The sequence below is a fragment of the Amblyomma mixtum genome, chromosome 2 (assembly GCF_055824585.1).
Source record: "Amblyomma mixtum isolate Tamu chromosome 2, ASM5582458v1, whole genome shotgun sequence".
In the NCBI taxonomy this organism is placed as follows: domain Eukaryota; kingdom Metazoa; phylum Arthropoda; class Arachnida; order Ixodida; family Ixodidae; genus Amblyomma; species Amblyomma mixtum.
In genome coordinates, this window is record NC_143013.1 from 316,193,345 (window position 1) to 316,214,976 (window position 21,632).

The window sequence follows — 21,632 nt, forward strand, 5'->3', positions numbered from 1 at the left end:
GACTGTCAAGGTATGCTGTCAAGCTTGACTGACAGCTTGCTCTTCTTGCACATCCTCTGTATGCGAATTTTATTTTGTGGCATAACTAAAAATCTGGAATTTAATCGACAAAACATATTCGTCGTACCAGCCCCTTTAGCTTCTCCCGAAGAAAAAAAAAGTAAATTCGGGGGACAGTTGAGTTCCTCCTTGATGGTATGACGCGACAGCGGTAGTGGGTCACTTCAGCAGCCTGGGGTCCTCTTCCCCTATACCACTTCGCAGAAACGGACGCATTCAGACAGGACACATGTGGCCTCCCTGTAACCACGTCGAACGAACGCGTCTCGATGGTCTAGAGGTAGCCTGCCTGACTCGCGGCCCAAGGGTAGACTCCCGTCTAATTACCGCATTTTTTTTCTCAGCGCACTTGATTTATTTTACATTCTTACTAGTCATAATGACGTTTGAGTCATGTTTAAACATATTAATCAGAATCGATTTAATAATAATAATAATAATAATAATAATAATAATAATAATAATAATAATAATAATAATAATAATAATAATAATAATAGTTTATTTTTCCTCTTTTACAAAGGAAAGGAGCAGCCACGAAAGAGCTGCTTCAGAGAGCAGCTTGACGGGGCGACTGCCCCCTTTCTGACGGAATGCTTCAATCATTCAAGCATTTTTCAATTCCGCAGCTATGTCTGAAGTCACGACCCTCTCGACCAACCGGGTTTTTCTCGATACGCCAACTACGCCGGACTCCCCACTGAACGGGACCCATGAAGCTTTCAGGTCAGAAGTTGCACTATTCAATTCGAGCAAGAATGCAGCACAGTGCAACGACAAAGTCGTCCCTCTACTCACCTACACTACACTGTAAAAAAAAATGCTCCTCAGTACAGAGAAACCCGCTGGTAATGCGTTGCCGGAGGGTTTTCCGCAACATGAATACAGCGACTCCGTCCGACGGTTGTCACATTCTTGGTAACGGAAAGTTACGCTATGCTATGAACGAGAATGAAATCGTTTCTTTGCAACGAATGCTTCTGTTGTGTTCTTATTAAAGGTCCCGTAATGTGTATGCATACTTCCTCCGTTCACTTGGAAGTCATCTGATCTAGAACGGAAATAATCTGCATTGTAATTATGTACTATCGAGAGCAAAAATAACAGACCCCTGCCAGCGCGTGCCGATCCGCGCCAAACTGCATGTGAGCACCGCCTGACGAAGCGCTCCTAGTGCCGAGACCAGCGCAGTGGCGTGCGCCCATCTCGAGGAGCGCTACGCATTGCGTGCCACTGCGCTCGTCTCAGCATCTGGAGTGCTTCGTCAAGCGGCGCTTGCATGCAGTTTGGCACAGATCGGCCCGCGCTGGCAGGGGTCTGTTATTTTTGCTCTCGATAATACTTTCAGTAGTACATGCACATGCATCTGTGTATAGCTTCTGCCCAGAACGTTCACTGCAGATATAGCAGTCCAGAGGCCGAGGAAATAAGTATTATGTACAAGACTTTCATGCATTTTATGTATTGCACACGTACAAAGAATGCAACTTAGAATGAAAGAGTGGCAAGTGTTTGGTTGAGTACAAGTACATACGTTTTATTTTCATGACAAATTGCACACATTGTACCTCTAAAAATTGCTTTCGGATCCATCTGAAAAGATAAAAAATCCTCATTTAGTAGCCACACAACACCTATTATAAATTTCACAAATACATTTGAACCATCCGCTATTGAGCAATCGGCTTTCGTAGAAGCTTGTAAAAGCCATTTACTGAGAACCAAACCAACATGATTCATTGCCTAAAATTTATTTCTCATAACAGTAAACAGCAGAAACCACAGGGCCAGGAAGAAGCAGACAAAATGCGCTTACTCGGACACCACTGTGTGCATGAAAGTCTTTACGGTTGTCTACAATTTTGTGCAAATATAAAGTAGCTAAGGATGGGTGCCAAATACAATTCAATGCAGATGCCTTTCATTACATAGTACCCAATGCACAACTTAGTGAGCAAGGAACATTGGTAACATCTGAAAAAGGCCAGACACTTGCCCACAAGCATGATGATGATTGATTTTTGATGGCGTGAGGGAATCTGAGGACAAAGAGCACCATGGCACAAGGTATTTTCTTCATCTCAAGGTGGGGCAACGAACCATTTGGCAGGCATTTCACCCTAAAGGAGACGAGCACCAGGTGAGGAGAAAGCTTGTACCCATTGGATTGGTGGTTACCCAGCACTTGCCCACAAGCAATCAGGAAGCATACTTCCCCGAAACCTTATGCTTTCAGTCATAGTTTCCATTATCTCAGCATCTGCACGAAAATGTACTAATCTCTGATGTCAGTGAAAATGCAGCCACAGGTGCTGGTTGCAGCTCACTAAGGTATTCAAATATCTCTGCAGTGCGCCTCACGAGGAACAGATGCTTAAGTTTCCACAAAGGGCTCCTTGCAGAAATTTAACCGAAGGCCGCTGCCATGTTAACCTTTTCAAAATGATGGCCCAGAAAGACAAAGTGTAGTCATGTGTCTGATGAAGAAAAAGGATGAAGGCATGAATCTTTCAGCTTCTTCAACAGCTGTGATGTGTTTGTAACTGGTATCGCTTGGTTTAGTTATTAGGGTTTAACGTCCCAGAGCAACTCAGGCTATGAGGGACGCCGTGTTGAAGGGCTCCGGAAATTTCGACCACCTGGGGTTTTTTAACGTGCACTGACATCGCACAGCACACGGGCCTCTAGAATTTCTCCTCCATTGAAACTTGGCCGCCGCGGCCGGGATCGAACCCACGCCTTTCGGGTCAGCAGCCGGGCGCCGTAACCACTGAGCCACCGCGGCAGGGCTGTTGCTGGTATTGCTTCGCACAGCTTCAGTCTTCCCTTTGACATTTCGTGAAATCATTCCATATCTGTGAAAGATCTCGCTCGCAAACATTTTGGTTCTAATGAAGGAGCAAAAAAGACCCATGTCCTAGGCCTTTTTTTGTGACACTAAAGGAAGGCTCGCTTTTAGGGTCATTATTACGAAGAGGTCCATGTGGCAACAAACTTTGAAACATTTTCTGCAAGGGCTGAGTGCTCTGAAGCCTAAGAATTTCTCATGAGGCGCCCTGTAGATTGAGTGCTCTGAAGCCTAAGAATCTCTCATGAGGTGCCCTGTAGATGCATCAGAACACCTCAGTAAGCTGTTACTGGGTCCTGTAAGTGCTATGTCATTTGACATTAAGGGTATGTACTTTTCCTCGACACATGCAGTGATGATGTATATGTCGAGTGAAAGCATAAAAGACTTCGAAGAGTTGCGCTTCCAGATTGCTTGCGGAGGAAAGCACAAGAGTCTGGCCATGCTCAGCTGTTACCTTTGCTTCTTTTTGTTGAGTTCTGCAATGAGTACTATGTAATGACAGAAGGTATCTGCATCGACTCATGTTTAACATCTGTCTGTGCGACCTCCATCTTGCACGACACGACAGGCAACTCCATAATGCCCTTCATGCACCGAGTGTCAGTGTGTTCTGTCAGCTTCCTGGTCCTGTATTTTCTGTTCTTAAAGTTATTACTGCCTTCATTCTCCACTCCATGAAGCCTGAATGTGCTACACTGGGTTGCTCCACGCGTCATGCAGTAACCTGGCCATTTTTTTCATACATCGGAGGCACTCAGGTCGCAAGCCATGCTTACTATATTCAGCAGATAAGTGTACATGTGAGACATATCATTTATAACCAATTTTAACAGTGGTATTTCGTGCAAGAATATCTAAATGCTACTCAATTTTTGCTCAAATTTTCAGATACACACTCTTATTCAGATTAAAAACATAATTTGGCTACTGTGCTCTCGTGATGCCACGTCTTGAGTTTGCATCAGTAGCTTAGAATAGTGCCTCTGTTACCTCTGGCGATGAAATCGAAAATGTTCAGCAGAAGATTGTATGCATCCTTTGTGATAGATATATTGAGCGCTGTCGTTTCTAAGACCACGACTTTCTTCTAGCAGACCTTGGTATGTCTACTCTTTATGACATGGATTTTCTACATAAAGTTGTGCTCGGCTCTATTGACTGTGAGCCGTTATTGATGTCACTGCGATTTCGTGTGCCTCAGGGAAAAACCACCAAATGCTATGATAGATTTTATCCTGACATGCATGCCATTTCACCAATGACTCGTTTGCAAATAACACAATTCAACTTTTTATGACACAGAAATATTTGCCTAATTTGCTGTTTTCATTTATTCATTATGCTTGTTTTTCTTTACTATTATTATCATCGTATTTGTGACCATTTTTCTGTATTATGTCTGTTCACGTCATGGTGTTTGTATTGACTTAGTGTGCACTCGTTTAGGCTAATTGGCTGTTCAGGCACATTTAAAATAAAATATCTACCTATCTATTTAAGCAGAAGCACAGCACCAAGGTACTCACCAACTGTTTGAAGCACTGTGCGCAACTTCTTGTGCCGAGATGAATACAGGTACTTTGGAATGCACATTGTCCAAGTCTTCATCATGCCATGCCGCTCCGACTCTCTGGTAGCAAAATTTTCCACTAAAAAAAAGAGCAATTTTGTTTATGTTAGACTAGTAATATTAAATTTTACTATATACTAGGTACTTCTCATCATTCTACCCCAGACTAAACCATACACCAGTGATCATCATGTTTTAATTTTGTTGTATATGATCACAAAATGTGGTATAATTAACATGTTAGAAATTCTGGTCAAAATAAATCTGACAAAGTATTGTTTAAAAAAATCTGGGCACAAGGAAGAAGGAAGCTAGCCAGATAGCCTGGACGAATGTTTTCAGTTTCATGCAAGCATCAGTACCCTTGCACACAAAATGTACAATTTAGTGGGTTTACCCTTCCAGAATGGAATTTCATGCTGCAACCATCTAGCAATGCGAAAAAAATTTTTAACTTCCATTCCAGACAAAGGAAAGAAAATTCCTCTGGTTTTTCTTCACAAGCCTCTGCAAGTATACAATTCAGTGAATCTACTCTGCAAGTACGTGAACCTACCAGCACGAGACAATGACAAGAAAGGAGACAAAGCAGGCGCTGACTCGCAATTGAAGTTTATTGAAGTAAACAGGGAGTACACAGAAAAGCCAAACAACACCACAAACCACACAGTTACAGATATGCTATACCACAACATCAGTAAAAGATCGCTCTTAACTTTCCTCTCATCTAGATAGTCCAACTCGTTGCATATGAACACGATGGACAGCACACTCACAGATTTGTCACCGAGTCATAAGATGTGTCTAGCCTCGATAATTTTCCGGTTAATCTGCTCCGAATGTATCGCCAAAATGAGTGTTGCCAAAAGGAATGGCTAGCAGCCTTCACATTCCTTGCGATGTACAGATAAGTTAGAACCCCTACCAATATCCAAATATCTCTTGTGCTCCCGTAGTCTTGCATTCACACACCTTTGAGTTTGACCAACATAAACCCAACCTCAAGATAACAGTATCCGATACACCACATACATTTTACAAGGCACATATGCTTTTCCCGGACCAAATTCACAAAATTATTCTTAACAATTTTACAGTTTGTAGACAACTTATTAGGGGCCAAAAGCACCATTTCTGCGTCATACATTCTGACCACATTTTTCAAATTGTGCGACAATCTACGTATGTACAGTAACACAGTCGATCTTTTGGTATCTCGATGGCTGGCCCTGGCCGTATCCTGCCAATCCCTGTGAAAGGGTTTTAGCTTTAACATGCTAAAGAGAAGAATGGCGCAGCATCAAGTAATAAGGACAGCAGGACAACAAGCACACGCACAAGTGCCAACCTTGGAGTGTATACAGAATCCAAGAGCATGTGCTTGACAATCAGCACTGGCAGTCAAGGAAATGAGAAAACACTGATTTGAACATTCAAGATTGAATGAGCCCGACCCTTGACTGCCAACGCTGAATGTCAAGCACATGCTCTTGGATTCTGTATCTGCTCCAAGGTTGGCACTAATGCGTGTGTGCTCTCCTGCTGTCCTCGTTACATGATGCTATGCCATTCTTACCTTTAGCATGTCTGACCAACTTGATCAATCTTATACGCTCAGCTTTAACAATTTATCACACACTCCTGCAATAGCATGGTTGGGGAATAATGCTTTCGTAAGCCTTAAAATCTGCTCATGGAGACCACTTGTCATGCTGTGAAAGCATCACTTCATCAATACCGAGCCTAGCCTAGATGACGCAATGCTATCTTTCACTAGCTTAGAATAGTTCGGCCAATAGTCAAGTAGCTGCTTGACACTCCTGGGTGAATATCGGCAGCATACATGGCATGTGCAGAACATCAAGGTGAAGCCCAGAAACCACAGCTCTTTTTGATGGGACATTTCCTCTAAGGAAATGCTAAGTTAAAGAAAGGCCTTGCTCCTTAAACAACTTGACAATATGCACAGGTCCCACACTATCACAACCTTTTGTAAAAGACCAGAAAATCAGACGCAGTGAAAGATTTTCCCCCAGCCCATGCAAGTTCTTGGCAATCACTCCATCCACCCTGCTTAAGAGAATATTACTTAGCACAGAGGCATTCAATCGATACATATACTAGACTTTTGAACATATGCCGCACAGCCATACTCCAGAAACATGCTCTTCAAATAAAAGGAAGTAAGTCCAAAAAAAGACTACTACGCACCTGTTCCTAAACACAAGCTCATCATTGTGCTTCGATATACACATTCACAAGCTTTTCATAAGGTCCTCATACGGGATGGAATAAAATAGTTCTACATCGACACTAACCACCAGACAATCTGCTGGATTGCCATTCTTCAGATACTCAACCACGCTGCGAATTGAGTACAAGAAACCGATCTTCAAGATGCGAAGTAGACAAATGCTTTAGCAAATAACCAGACAAAATTTTGCAAGAACCCTTTTCTGAAATTTATCTGAAAAGCATGCTAGTGAATAGCATTTATTTTAAGAGCATGGCTGTAGAGTACTGCAGTGTGGTATGTGTTCAAAAATCTGGTATATGTAGTGGTTCGAAGATGGGCCTTGTGCTAAGAGATATTTTAAGTAGGGTGTATAGAATGATTGTCAAGGACTTGCATGGACTGGGGGAAAAAATCTTTTGCTATGTTGATGATTTTCTGGTCTTTTACAAATGTTCTGATAATTTGGGATGTGAACATATTCTCAATCTGTTTAAGGAGCAAGGCCTTTTTCTTAGGTTTACCTTGGAGCAAATGTCGCCACAAAAGGAGCTGCGGTTTCTGGACCTTACCTTGATAAGTTGATCTGCACACACCATGTGTGCTGGTGATATTCACCCAGGAGTGTTAAGCTGCTACTTGGACACAGGTTGGCTATTACAAGCTAGTGAAAGATAGCATTGGACTGTCAAGCCTGGACTCAGAATTGATGAAGTCATGCTTTCTTAGCATGACGACTAGTTTCCAAGAGTACATTTTAGGTTAATGAACGCAGGATTTCCTAACCATGTTATTTGCAAGAGCATACAATAAATTGTTAAGGAAGCCGAAAGCTTTTCACAGCGACCGGCGCAATCAGGCCGGGGCCAGCCAGCGAGATGCCAAAAGACCGGTTGTGTTACCGTACATACATAGATTGTCGCACAAATTGAAAAATGCGGCCAGAAGGTATGATGGAAAAGCGATTTTCTTGGCCCCTAATAAGTTGTTTAAAATATGTAAAATTGTTAAGAATAATTCTGTGAATGTGGCTAGAGAAAAGTACACATGTGGAGTGAAATGTATATGTACCTTGTAAAATGAACATGGTATCAGACCCTGTATCTTGTGGTCGGGTCTATATAGGTCAAACTGGAAGGTGTATCAATGTAAGATTACAGGAGCACAAGAGGGTAGGGGTTCTAACTTTTCTGTATATTGCAAGGGATGTGAAGGCTGCTACCCTTTTCTTTTGGCAGCACACATTTTGGCAGTAAATTCAGAGAAGATTAAATGGTACATTATTGAGGCTAGACACACCTTACGACTCGGTGACTAATGTGCAAGTGTGTTGTCTATCGCACTAACACGCAATGAATTGGACTATCTCGATCAGGGGAATGTTCAGGGGCATTGACTCATGTTGTCATGTATGCTTACTTTTAATTGTGTGGTTTGTGGTGTTGCTTGGCTTCTTCATGTATTCCCTATTCACTTCAATAAACTATGGCTGCGACTCAGCGGCTGTCTTGTCTCTTGTCTAGTCTTTCGCACTGGTAGATTCACCATGATGTCTCACCTGTGCAGAAATCCAACACGACATTTTCCTCTTCACACTTGAGGTTCAGTGCATAATAAGGCCAACGCCAGTCATCCGCAAGAAAAGTTCATGGCTCCATTAACACCGCCTCCTGCTTACAAGACACAGTTCGGCATTCATTGTAGATTCTATCTGCAACACAGAACGCAAAGTTTTAGTTTGAGTGGACTAAGCTAGGAAAGCAGCACAAAATATCGACAGCCAAACGGCCGAGCTGAAAGAAATAGAGGGTAGCGTAATAGTGAATATACTGATATAGTTTTGTGTAACATCTTCTATTCATATAAAATGTACACTTTTTTTTCTTATGTTGACGCCTGGGTACACTATATTGTGCACTTATTGCATGGGCCCGAACTAGCAGCTTGCTAAGGGCCCAGATGCTTTTATCACCCTGTTTGTATAACCTTCATCCAAAGTGAATAAACTGATACTGATATTGCATGCAAGATATATGCATGATATATTGTGATATTCAACACTGCTACCATTGGCTTAGCCAACTATTTATGCATAACAAAAAATGCAGTATCACATAAATACTGATACAGTACTATTAGCGTTAATATTAGCAGTGCAGGTTCAATGAAAAAAAAGGGGGCCTAGTGCTAGCTGCCATTCCCACAGCAGGCTTGTGACCAATCGCCAGTTTAAAGGAAAAAGGAATGACTGAAAAGGGAGAGAGCCAGTAGGAAGGAAGACAGGCATAAAAGGACTTAGGATACAATAGGCAGGCAAAGTTATTTAGACAGCAACCACAAAAGAAACATTAACACCCAAGTAAAGATGTACAAGACCAACCATACCATTGTGCACAGTGGATAACTTGTTAACCTCATTTAGCCCAAAATATATTTTCATATATACTTGTCCTATTAAGTGATTACATTCATTAATAGCATAATTAACCTCATTTAGCCCAAAATATATTTTCATATATACTTGTCCTATAAAGTGATTACATTCATTAATAGCATAACTGACCGACTGAAACCAAAACAGGGGTGAAGGGCGGTGAATGAGCCCTAGGCGTGATGCTTTTGCCTTCCTAGTGGGACACAGAAGGATCATTCAGTCGAACATCGGGTCTCTGAGATTAATATGTAGTTTAATATTAGCAGAAAAATAGAACAACAAAGCAAGCAATGTAGCTGATCATTGTTCTATGCACATGAGAAAAAAAAGCATTATGAATAACCAAGTATGCAATGTTTGTAGCTGCACATTTCTTCACACACGTGTCTAAAACATATGCGCATGATTTGCCACAAGACAGTGTCTCGTTTAGATAGGGTACCTGCTATGGCAGTAGTGCACAATCAGGCTGGAATGAAATGCAAACAGCGCCTATGAACAAGACAAAATATTTCACCTGTGTGATTTCAGCTTGAGTATGCAGCTAGCCTGATTCCTGTTTCTGGTTAAGAGATCTACCTAATACACATATATGAACCCTTTCTAAATGTATACCTCGCTGCAAAGTAGAAAAGTACTGCACATGTATGTTCGCATTTCGTTCCGGCCTAACTGTAAATGCATAATGTGTGTCTAATGCTCATCATTATCAGTCAAGGCTGTCACTTCCAACACCAAGCAGATACATGAAACCTGCAAAAACTCCTTGAAGGCAAGAGTCTGGAGACAAGCTTCTAGACCCACTCTGAAGGATGTAGATTTGGTGTTTAGTGTGGCATATAATTACTTCTGCATTAATAGCGAGCATGTAAGGCCAATACAAGGTGCTTCTGAATTTGGTCGCCTAAAATTTGCTTGGGAGAACGCAAAATAATGCTAAAGAGCAATCTATAGACACAATATTGCATGCTGAATAAACAACAAGAAAAAAAGAAGGCAATGCTCTGGAAGCACCTTCAGTCATTCAAGACAAAAATGATGAGGCATGCTGACGCTGCTGCTTGAACAATAGAAAAAAGCCACTACTGCTTACTTACAATAAACGCTTTCTCTGAGCAAGCAATGAAAGAGAGCTGTAACTCATGAAACCTCTCGTCATTCTTTTTACAAAAAAGGAATATAAAAGGTTGCAATGCAAGAATCCCTGCCATAATAGTATTCTCCTCACACTTGGGTTACACAAGCCAAGGCTTTTAACAGCATGGGTTTTTGCATGTGTTCATTCTGAAGCATTACCCGGTTGAAGCGACACAAAATATTTACTTCCCTTCCACATCACTGCAGCGTAAAGAAGACGAGCACAAAGGAAGAAAACACTTACGACACGGACAAACGCTGCACTCACAACTGATTTTATTTCGCCAGCAATGGGAAATATAAAGATTCCGCTGCTAATGCGCGCAGGAAAGTACACATGCCATGAATAACAAAGATACATTATACATCAGATACATCTTATCGTGTGGCAGAGAAAAGATCACATTCCGCTTTGTACAAATGAATAGAGGTATCGCTTACACAAAAATCACCCTTTATCTTTATATGGTACGCTTCTAGTAGTTCATGTGCAGTTTGATCTTTGCTTTTTCCTAGAATCTTTGCACCGTCAAAATGAGGCGAACAATCCTGGCAAGACCTGCAATGTTTTACTAAGTTAACATCTTCATCGTTCTTAAAATTCCTTTCATGCTCCCTCAATCGATCATTGACACATCTGCCAGACTGGCCGACATAGGCTTTTCCGCATGACAGTGGAATTTCATATACCACTCCTGACTGGCACTGTACATGGGGCTTGGTATGCTTTTTCCCGCATCCAGATTTTGTAGCCTCCTTACCGGAGATACGAGGGCACAGTTGGCCAAGCTTTTCCGGAGCCGAAAAAACGAGTGGCACCCCAAACCTATTCGCTACTTTTTTCAAGTTATCGAGACTGCGTGCAGGTAGGGGGCAACTTCCGGACGCACAGTGCGCTCAACTTCCCTCGTCTTCGTGGACGTCGTGCTCTTCTTTACCTTTTTCAGGAGGGTTTCGGCAACAGCCGTCACGATCGACTTGGCATGAATATTGGACTCGGGCTACCCTCAGTCGATCGTGACGGCTGTTGCCGAAACCCTCCTGAAAAAGGTAAAGAAGAGCACGACGTCCACGAAGACGAGGGAAGTTGAGCGCACTGTGCGTCCGGAAGTTGCCCCCTACCTGCACGCAGTCTCGCATAACTTGAAAAAAGTAGCGAATAGGTTTGGGGTGCCACTCGTTTTTTCGGCTCCGGAAAAGCTTGGCCAACTGTGCCCTCGTATCTCCGGTAAGGAGGCTACAAAATCTGGATGCGGGAAAAAGCATACCAAGCCCCATGTACAGTGCCAGTCAGGAGTGGTATATGAAATTCCACTGTCATGCGGAAAAGCCTATGTCGGCCAGTCTGGCAGATGTGTCAATGATCGATTGAGGGAGCATGAAAGGAATTTTAAGAACGATGAAGATGTTAACTTAGTAAAACATTGCAGGTCTTGCCAGGATTGTTCGCCTCATTTTGACGATGCAAAGATTCTAGGAAAAAGCAAAGATCAAACTGCACGTGAACTACTAGAAGCGTACCATATAAAGATAAAGGGTGATTTTTGTGTAAGCGATACCTCTATTCATTTGTACAAAGCGGAATGTGATCTTTTCTCTGCCACACGATAAGATGTATCTGATGTATAATGTATCTTTGTTATTCATGGCATGTGTACTTTCCTGCGCGCATTAGCAGCGGAATCTTTATATTTCCCATTGCTGGCGAAATAAAATCAGTTGTGAGTGCAGCGTTTGTCCGTGTCGTAAGTGTTTTCTTCCTTTGTGCTCGTCTTCTTTACGCTGCAGTGATGTGGAAGCAAAGTAACCAACTTGCCCAGAAGCTTGTTTTACTAAAGCATATTTACTTCCCCATGAACCTGTGCGTGTAGCATAATCACAGAAAATATTTTTTACACTGGACAGAAATACAACAGCATAGTGGCGTAACTGACACACAACAGGCTTCGGGGACAGTGCAAGACAATGATCTGAAATCCTACACAACAGACCTGCGACATTACAATGGCTAAATCCTTGATAGTAGTATTTAACAGCCATCTAAATGCTCGTGCGCAACAGGTGGGAGCACTATACTGCGAAGCAATAGTAAACCTTTGCCACTAGTCTAAACAAAAGTGCGCCTCATTGCGACTTCCACTAAACTTTTTTGCTCCCAGTGCAACAAAGCAAGTACACAGGGGGCTCGAATGGCAACGATACAATGTGTTAGGCTATCATGTCATCATCTTAACATAAACAATGCATGTGGTCTCTGTTCCGGACTGCCAATCAGCCTCGAGAAGACAAAGATGCTTATAAAAAAACAACAAAGCAACAAGCTCTCAAACCTCACAGTGAACATAGAAGTAGCAGAACCATGTAACCTAGCCAGTAGTTCGAAGCTAAGCAGCAGAAGAAAATATGTTAAGGCCAGGACTGAGCAAACAGAAAATCATGGAGGAAACCTAAAAGCAGCAATAAGCAATGAGAGTGGAGTTGCCTTGATGTTCATTGTCAATACCTACTGCTCAAAGTAAAGGAAACCAGGGTATAAGAAATACAGGATTTCATATTATGCTTTGAGCAAATGCAGTGAGAATGAAACAGGGTAGAGATTTGTCTTACAACATTTTCACTCTTTACTTTGCACCTGAGGAAAATAAATTTGTGTGCAGTTCACCTACTGCTTGGCACTGTCCTAGAAGGAATGAATCCAGGTCTCGAAAAGTCTACAGAGAGAATACTGATGCTGCATGTGCATTTCTCTCTAGACTCCCTCGTTTATTCCTTCCCTTAGGTTCAGGAGTCCACCGAGAGAAGTGAGACAGTTACTGCCCCATTTTCTTTCCTCAAAAACCAATTTTCATTTCATTTCTCTGAACTGTCCTGAAATGTGTATAAGTTACCAATTTTTTTAGTGCCCAATTACATACTGTAATTTTTGCAAGGAATATGAGGTTGATGAACAGAAAAAAAAAATGTCTGGAATGGTACCTTTGGTAACTTGGCACCTGGACAAACAGCTGACCCACTGGGCGTCCCCAGGGGCTCTGCTGCGAGGCGTCCCTTGCAACAGTAGCCGGTAGTCCAGATCCAAAGGAACCATGCGAATGATTACCGAAAAGTTTAAGGACAGCAGATGCATGAACACAAAACAGCTTTTCAGCACTGTTGCAGTGGGATGAACGGTTCCAAATCTCTAGACTATACCTGGTAATAAATAAATTACCAGAAGACCATCTCGAGCGCAGAATGATCTCAGATAGAGTTCAGTAAAGCAGAAAGTTGGGCTAGTTGGTATCGATCCATCTAAAAACGGAGCACAGAAAAACACGCAGAACACAGGGAGAGCGGACAGGACAAGCACATTCAACACGCACTACCAACATGGACAGCTTGTGCTTAATTGAATCGAAAAGTTTACGCTGACCGACCAATGTTACTTCAAATAGAGACAGAAAGCGCATGCACGTTGTGCTGATGTTACCGTGAGCATAACATGCGACGAGACACAGGGTTACAATACAAACAAAAAACCGCTTTCAAAATTTGAGAACAAATTGCTCACCTTCTCACAAGTTCACGAAACCGGAGACGATGCCGTGTGGCTGCCGCCAGTCACTCGTGATGCAATGCAATGCCGCTGACTTTCCTTGAGCAATTTTCAGTCGATTAAACTTCGAACTGTTCGCACCGACCACCGTTCACCTCACCAAGCATGTGTGCACGGAGGAAGTAAAATTCATGCGGGCAAGTCAGCCGCGCAAAACTCCGAACACGATGCCATTTGCAGAGCTATGGTGTCTAGCAGAGCTGCACGGGAAATTCATAGCCCCATTCGCGTATTCGCGTCCGCAAAAGCGCACCACCTTGAAAACATATCAGATGTATTTAATTTTACCGTACCTTTTTTAGCTGACAACTTGAATGGTTTTACATATTAAAATTTTCTTTTCGTTTCATGAGCGTTGTTACCAGAAGAGCGCAGGGCATGCAGCTTGGCCATGACGAGTCGAAGCGCTAGCCAAGCCCGCAGTCGGAACTATGCGCGGAATTGCGGAGTATGTGTGGTGTTGAGTGAACAGGTGCTTTAGAACGGTTTTTGTTCTTCCGTGTTCGCTGCGTGCGTCCTGCGCGCTGTATTGTCGTTACGGTGTGTGTATGTGTGCGGCCCGGTGTTGAGTGAACAGGTGCTTTAGAACGGTTTTTGTTCTTCCGTGTTCGCTGCGTGCGTCCTGCGCGCTGTATTGTCGTTACGGTGTGTGTATGTGTGCGGCCCGTACGCCGCATTGGAGTGTACGACCGCTTGCTGTCCCATGCGGCATCGATGCATAGTAAAACGACCGTGCAGAATGTGCGTCACAATGACAGTGGCCCTGCACTAAAGAGGAGACGAAGCCGGCGGAACAGCTGCTCACCCTCGTGGGACTGCAAGAATCTGGCGAGGAACGGTCGACACGCGTTTCGGTGGATGATTTCGTTTATCAAGCTAAAAAATTCAGCACTGACCAATAGCACTGATGAGCTGCTGCTGCGTCATGATAAACACCTGTCTAATGTTTATTACAAGCTTGTTGGATGTGAACGTGGCCATGAGTGGTATTCGTCGAGCAGCGGCCCTCAGGAGGTGGAACCAGTCGACACCTGAAGACGATTGCTGTTTGCCCGCGCCCTGGCGCCTCGCTTCCAACCGCATGCGTTGGCGTTATTTATATCTGATTTTCACACGTAGTGGAACTGTCGCAAACATTACAGCCGCATCTTTCAAACGTGCCGTGTGAAGAGGACCATTTTTCATATTTTTTTGAGGGAGGGGGTGGGGGGAATGAGCGGCTGCTCAAATGTCATTCTTTATTATTTTGAGCTTATTTTCCATAAATGTGCCAGGTTGTCCCATTCTTGCCTCTTGGTTGCATGTAAGCAGTGCATTTATTGGGCATAAATTTCTTTGCTGTTGTATTTGCACAGGGTTAATGATTCTCATTGTATTGTGGTGACACATCATTGTATACACTCCTTGCAGAATGTCTAAGGGGGTAACAAATTACTGAGCAGAGAGTATGCCCTGTGATAAATGCGAGGAACATTACTGATTTACTTCACACTTGGCATGTTCTGTTGTCGTTAGTGGTTATGTATGCCTTGCCTGCTGCTTTCCAGTGTAGGGGCGAGAGGCATGTCAAGCTCCACTTAGCAGCTTTTTTCCGTCCACTCTTTACTGGTAAACATGGTAAAATAAACTGAACATAATGCATGCTTGCTCAGACTTAGCTTAGACTACAATTCATTTATTTACTCTCAGGGCCTATCAGCGCCAGATAGAGGAGTGGGTGGCTAACAAAAATACACGTGTAATAGGCAGATTAGTTAAGGTGATTATACACAGCATACTTGAAGGCGTCGGATGCAGTGATGGACATGACAAAGGCAGAGAAGACGTGACAGTTGGAAACGTAGAAAAGTAGAGATCTGCGTGAGCTTACACATGACTTAAGGTGAACACTAGCAAAAAATTAAGAAGGTGCAGAAGACTGAGGCCAGAGTTAAAGCTAGTTTAACATAGAAAAGAACCTCTCAGCAAGCCAAAATGAGCACATGCAAGCAGTTACGTAAACATGGAACATAAAACTTTTTGGATGGAAGAAAAGCCAAGGCACATTGCTCATTGTGACGTTGCTTAAAAAGTGGGTGTCTAGTTGTTCACCTTCATATCTGGTCCTTCCACACCTAGCAACTGAAATGCCATCAATGAGGAGCATCTCCAATCACTCTAATTGCATGGGAGGTACACATCTCCAGATGTCAGAGGCTTGGTGTCTCATTCTAGTCTAGATAGTTTGGTAGATATAAACATTGCCACATCTAAGAGGCATGTGGTAGCCTTGTAGGGGGTGTATTTTGTAAGTCTTACAGCATGTTGTGCAATGCTGGCATGTTTCATTATTTACATTGCAGTAATATGTTAGCACAGGCGAGAAAGTTTGTAACTGAGCAGAAAAAAACAATATTCATGCCATGTCTTAGCCGCATTCTTAGTACCATATAAAACATAGTGCGTGTAAGGAACTCCTCATTTTTTTATAATTTTTCTTTCTGAGCACTGGTTTTTTTGTAAGTTAGCAGGGTTCTAGTCTTCTGTGGCTGTCGACTGGCCCGCATGTTTGTCAAAGCTGCAGAGTTCATGATGGGTCGTGTCAGTGCAAGCTAAATAAAGGTGGATAGGAAATTCATGCTTCCAGAGTACATTCCAGAAAAAACAGCTATTATTTCCTAGTCAGGATGAGGGAACAGCACCAACGGTGCACATCCTCCTTGTCACTACAGCAATTATGGCTGCTCACTGCTTTTTTGCAGCGTTTCATTTATCCGCAGGAAGACCAGGCATGAATGGCCGGCTATAGGTACCTAATAAATTGAACATTGCAATTAGCAATATTTTGTTGCGCCTGTGCTTTTGTTATCCGTGAAGGAGTTAGCGTTTTTGATTGATGGTTGTGTAGCAAAGATGTGACTGCTACATTGCACTGCATTCACAAATTTGTTTGCCCATGCTTTGGGCTTTCTCAGTGGTTCGTTTCCTTATCAAACGGCAGACGGAAATTCGGCTTTCACCTTGTGCACTTTCATCATGTTTGTAATGTATTTTCAGCTGGTGTTCAGTTTCAATTTAGAGAAGTTGTCTAACCATTGTCTGTGTCTAAATTTTTTTTTTATCTCTTGACCTCATTAAGCTGCATTTCTAAATTATTTATTAATTGCATTTATTAATTGTTACCCTGTCATGTGGTTAGCAACATGGTGAAAATATTTTTTTATGAAGTCAACGTTCTTTTAAAGTTATAGCAAAGTAAGTCCTTTGTTATTTAATGTTGCTTACAATTTGTAGCAATCCCTCAACGTTGAAACAACATTATGCGTCACTTGGGTCTCATTTGATTATCACCCCCCCTTGGATCTTCACCTTTGCACATGGGGTTAATCTCATTTTCGCCATGCTAGTTTGTGGACATTGTTGAACAAGAGTAAACCACACAGATCGGAAATGGGACGTCATGTGGTGCCTAGTCCGGGGGCCAACAGTTACGGCGAGTAATACGTTTCAGAAAATGCATAATACGGCCAGCCACCTTCACGAATGTGTTACGGATGGACCCTCCATTTCAGATGCAACAGAGCAAGCGTTCGTTCTGTTATGGAGAGTTTGTACGTAACATTCACGGAATTTTTTTGCAGTGTACAAGACAGGATACCCTACACCGCCACGCACTGTCTAAAACAAGTCTTTCACCCGGACGGGAGGCGCTTTCGAAACATCTACTTTGAAGCTATTTATAGGCTCCGTACGTGCCACGTCGCGAGTGAAGTGTCGAAAGACTGCCGCTGGTCGTCGAAACGCGAGCTCGTTTTTCTGCGAGTTTATACGTATAAAAAAAGCTGCCCAGGGCCCGACAGCAACGGGCGCAGGCACGTCGTCGAGGAGCTGCAGCCCCCATCGAGACGTGGCATTATCGCCACCAGACTACGCTCGCAGCGGCACAGGACATAGGCCCACGTACAGAACAAAACGGGAAGCCCAAGGGTGCACCCGCACAGGAGGGGGCGGGGCCGGACGCGCCTGGCTTCGACGGCGCGCAGCGAGTCGTGCATGGAGGGGGTCTTGTGACAGTGAGTTATAACCGGCGCGCGAGGGCGCAGCGCGTACTTAGCATATCGAGCGGGAGATAACGTCAATTACCGTGTCGCCGCTGCACGCTGCATGTTAGTCGGTGATGACAGATGAAATGTGCCAGTTTGCAGAACGGTTTAACAGAGATTGATTCGCGATGTCCCCGTGGAATGCGAGCGGCGGTCGATTTTTTTCTTGTTGTTGTAGGATTATTGTTGTCATTCTGGGACTCGTAACCCAACTCCCCCTCGCTCCATTAAGGCACTCCCTCCTGCTTGCATGCCGCAACAGCTGTGCCCTGGGCCCGCCTCCCTCCTTCATATCTTCTCTCACGACGCCGTTGAGGTGTCCGCCGAGAAGCGAGACAGTTACCGTGACTTTTCTTTCCTGAGAACCAACATTACTTTTCGTATTTACGATTTCGCTCTTTATCGTTTTCTTCTTTCATTCCAAACTTTCTCCCTTGCTTCACGGTGTGGTTGAGGTGTCCACCGAGATGCGAGACGGTTACTGCGTCATTTCCTTTCCTCAGAAACCACTAATTATGAATTTTTATGAAGGAGGTCAACATAACAGTGCGATCCGCTTCCGCGAGAGGTATGTGCGCATGACCAAGTGGCCCCGAGGGGGGGCGCACGTGTTAATTGGCACGCGTAGATGGCTCCCCGCGGAATCGGGCCACGCAAGCGGATGGCGTATAGCGTTATGTTAAATACATATATCACGTTGCAACCGTGTACACCTGCTAGCCATTACAGAGACTTAGTACAGTGCGATCCGCGGCTACCATGATCAGCTTCCGCTTCCGCGCAGCTGCGGCTGCGGCTGCGCAGTGGCGGGTGTGCACCCTTCTGGGCCACCTGAGCATGCGCAGCTGGTGCCTCAAGGATCCGGCTCTGCGGTAGCGGATCTCAGATCGCGTTATGCTGAATATCTCTGCTGATACCGCTGCGCCGGCATAAGCAGTCCTGCTCAACCGGATGTGTAGTGCCTGACCTTGAAATATATTGGGCTGGGCGCCTGCAAAGAGTATAGTACCGTCCATTTCGGCTCAGTCATAGGCCACTGCAACGTCGTTCAAACGTCGTTTAAACGTCTGTGTTTCTGGAAACCACAGAGGGTTATCCCTGTGTCTGACTCCAAGTCTGTATTCCAAATGATAAAGTTTGCCCCTGGTCTCTCACCTGGCTGACGAAGCTATAGTGCGAATGATTTGCAGTTTGTTTCGAGTAGCTACCATTCCACGTTCGAGTTATTTCCCTTGAGGCTTGTCGCGCGACACAGCTATACTTTCTTGTACGGACTCCGCACGAATTCTGCATATACACGCCAGTACGGATGCATAAGATTCACTGCGCCCCCTCACCTACGTGCGTACACTGTAATGTTGTGGGTGACGTGAAGCATTTCGTTTTTGGCGTGCCCGGGGTCTGTGCCAAGCGCGAGACACTCCTGGAAACCCTGCGGCGATTGAACGTTTCCTTGGACGACGTCTTTCACACTGTGTATCCCGAAGGCTCCCGAAATGAGCGGTAATCAATGTCAATATCGCTCTCGAAGTTTTTAAAGGACACTGACATCACGGAACCTGTAAATCAGCGACTCAGGCGGAGCAATACACGAGAGGCCACTGTAAGGCCAATCCCCCCTGTACATTCACACCACCAGCACCGCCACAAGGAAAGCGCCTGCCCCTCTGGTGAGAATTTTGCTCATTAAACAACCATAATGACCCTTCTTTTATCCGCTAATAACGTTAAAAAGAATGAACTGCGCACATGGCAACTCCGCTATACACTGTCTATGCACTGTCGCATAAACAACGGTGACCTTTCCCTCTTGAAAGGCGAGCGTGTCGCGAGAGTGGCATACATGCTGCTGATGCTGCTGCTGCCACGCGAGGACAAAGCAGTGCTCGACTGCAGCGCCTCGAGAAATTCTTCACTGCCGGCTGGAGAGGAGGCGGCGATCGCCTAAGTATCGAGCGTTTTTTTTGCCGGCCATCTGCCTTTTCGCGCCGCCACCCCGCCCGTTCTGTGTCATCGCTAATAAGTTCAAAAGCGCCCGGCGCGTATCATCGGCCGCCCACTTTTCGCTTCGGGCCCTCACTGCACTTCGCGTCGAGCTCGCCATTAAGGAAATTGGATTTCGCTTAGAGCGACGGTCGCCGCCGGAAAAGGCTGGCGCCTCGCGGGGAGAGCAAATATCGTGAATTCGGGAAGCACTGCGCCCGTCAGTGTGCACGAAAGGAACAGGAAGTGGTGCCGCCGAAGTAATGCGCACTCATCGCGGCAAACAGCCAGGAGGTACGGTGACAGACCCCTCATCTCATGCACGCACTGCCTGTACATCATGAAGCCTGGCTGGAATCACTATACTCCGTACCGCCTTGGTACTCGTCAGCTGACGGAGAAAAAGATTCTCGCATGGAGGTCGCAGGCAGCCCTCAGGGCAGACATACACACACACGCGGCGCTTCCGCCGCCCGGTGATGCTACCGCGCGCAGAACAGCCTGGTTGTGAACTGTCGCGAAATTCTCTCCACTGACAGAGCACTTTGCGTCAAGACCCGCGTACTGTCAGCTCCGCCCGCCTTGCACCTCTACCCTTTTCCCGCCGCCAACAGGACAACGCCCAGTATTTGCGAGTTTCGCTTAACCCCACGCCTCAAACGGCGCGCTCAAGCTCCGGAGAGTGGAGGTGACATTTGACGGGCTTTGGGCGCGTAATCCCCTCGCTTGGCGCACTCGTTACCACATAATGCGTGAAACGCTCAGGCATTTAGCACAACTCGATTCATTAAATCTAGCAAACGCGCATGAGTACTGTTAAGTTCCGTATGGTCTGCAACACACGTGCATGGCTGGAGCTCATTGCAAGAAGCAGTGCGAAACCGGTGGCTCCAGAAACCTCAGCCATTCACCGCGGAACTGAAAGAGTAGGCTTTCCTTTGCAGCGTTCCTGCATGTTTGGTACACTACTGCAGAGGGCATTTTTTTTTTTAAATCGAAGACTTGTCCTTCTGCGTATGTCGGGATTACATATTACAGCAGGCAGGCAGCGGGCATCTAGCATGCTGTAGCGGTCGCAGAGCAGCTCGGCAATTGCCGGCGTGTTGCAGGTTACAGTGAGCGCGAGTGTGCAGTCTTTGCAAAAAACACACTGGCCACTGTATTTTTATTGCGAAGCAATACTACTTTCGCTACCACCTCAGCCCGTGCCGTGCCGCGGCCGCATAGCCACGCTTGACCTTTCGCGTGACCTCGCTGCGTGACGTCATACCATCTGTGTAAAAACGGGGCCCCATCTCACGCCGTCGCCTTGCGCGGCGCATAGCCACGGCCTGACTCCCGCTCCTCTCACCAGGGGCGCTGCGCGCTATGTGACGTCATACCATCTGATTAAAAACGGGGCCCCATCTCACACCGTCGCCTTGCGCGGCGCATAGCCACGGCCGTGGCCTGACTGCGCTCTTCTCGTCAAGCCCATGAGATGCCGCCTCCAGCCTATACGCTTCGGCAGGTTGCAAAGAGAAAGCATCAGCGAGCTACGGAGACAGAAGAAGAACGAGAAGAACGGCAGCCGAACCACGTATTGCTTCGCAATTACCAGGATTAACCAAGCTAAGCCACAGCCAATTTTTTTTTTTTCGGGGCAGTGCAGTGCGACTTGGTCTGCATCCACAACGCACTCCATTCC

At 45.0% G+C, this 21,632-nt stretch overlaps 1 protein-coding gene and 1 long non-coding RNA gene across 3 annotated transcripts in view; both read right to left on the bottom strand.

Annotated features, from left to right (window-relative positions):
• The window catches only part of LOC149365066 (uncharacterized), a 618,748-nt gene that overhangs the window by 166,824 nt on the left and 430,292 nt on the right, over positions 1-21,632 (bottom strand). The window lies entirely within an intron of this gene.
• On the bottom strand, positions 1,572-10,522 carry LOC149365067 (uncharacterized). 2 transcript variants are annotated; one of them, XR_016289256.1, is made up of 4 exons: positions 9,203-10,522; positions 8,273-9,127; positions 4,438-4,560; positions 1,572-1,653 (listed from the first exon to the last, which is right to left on the bottom strand). It is a non-coding gene; the product is annotated as an uncharacterized LOC149365067 (long non-coding RNA). The 2 variants fall into 2 exon arrangements; XR_016289255.1 differs by having other exon boundaries at positions 8,273-10,494.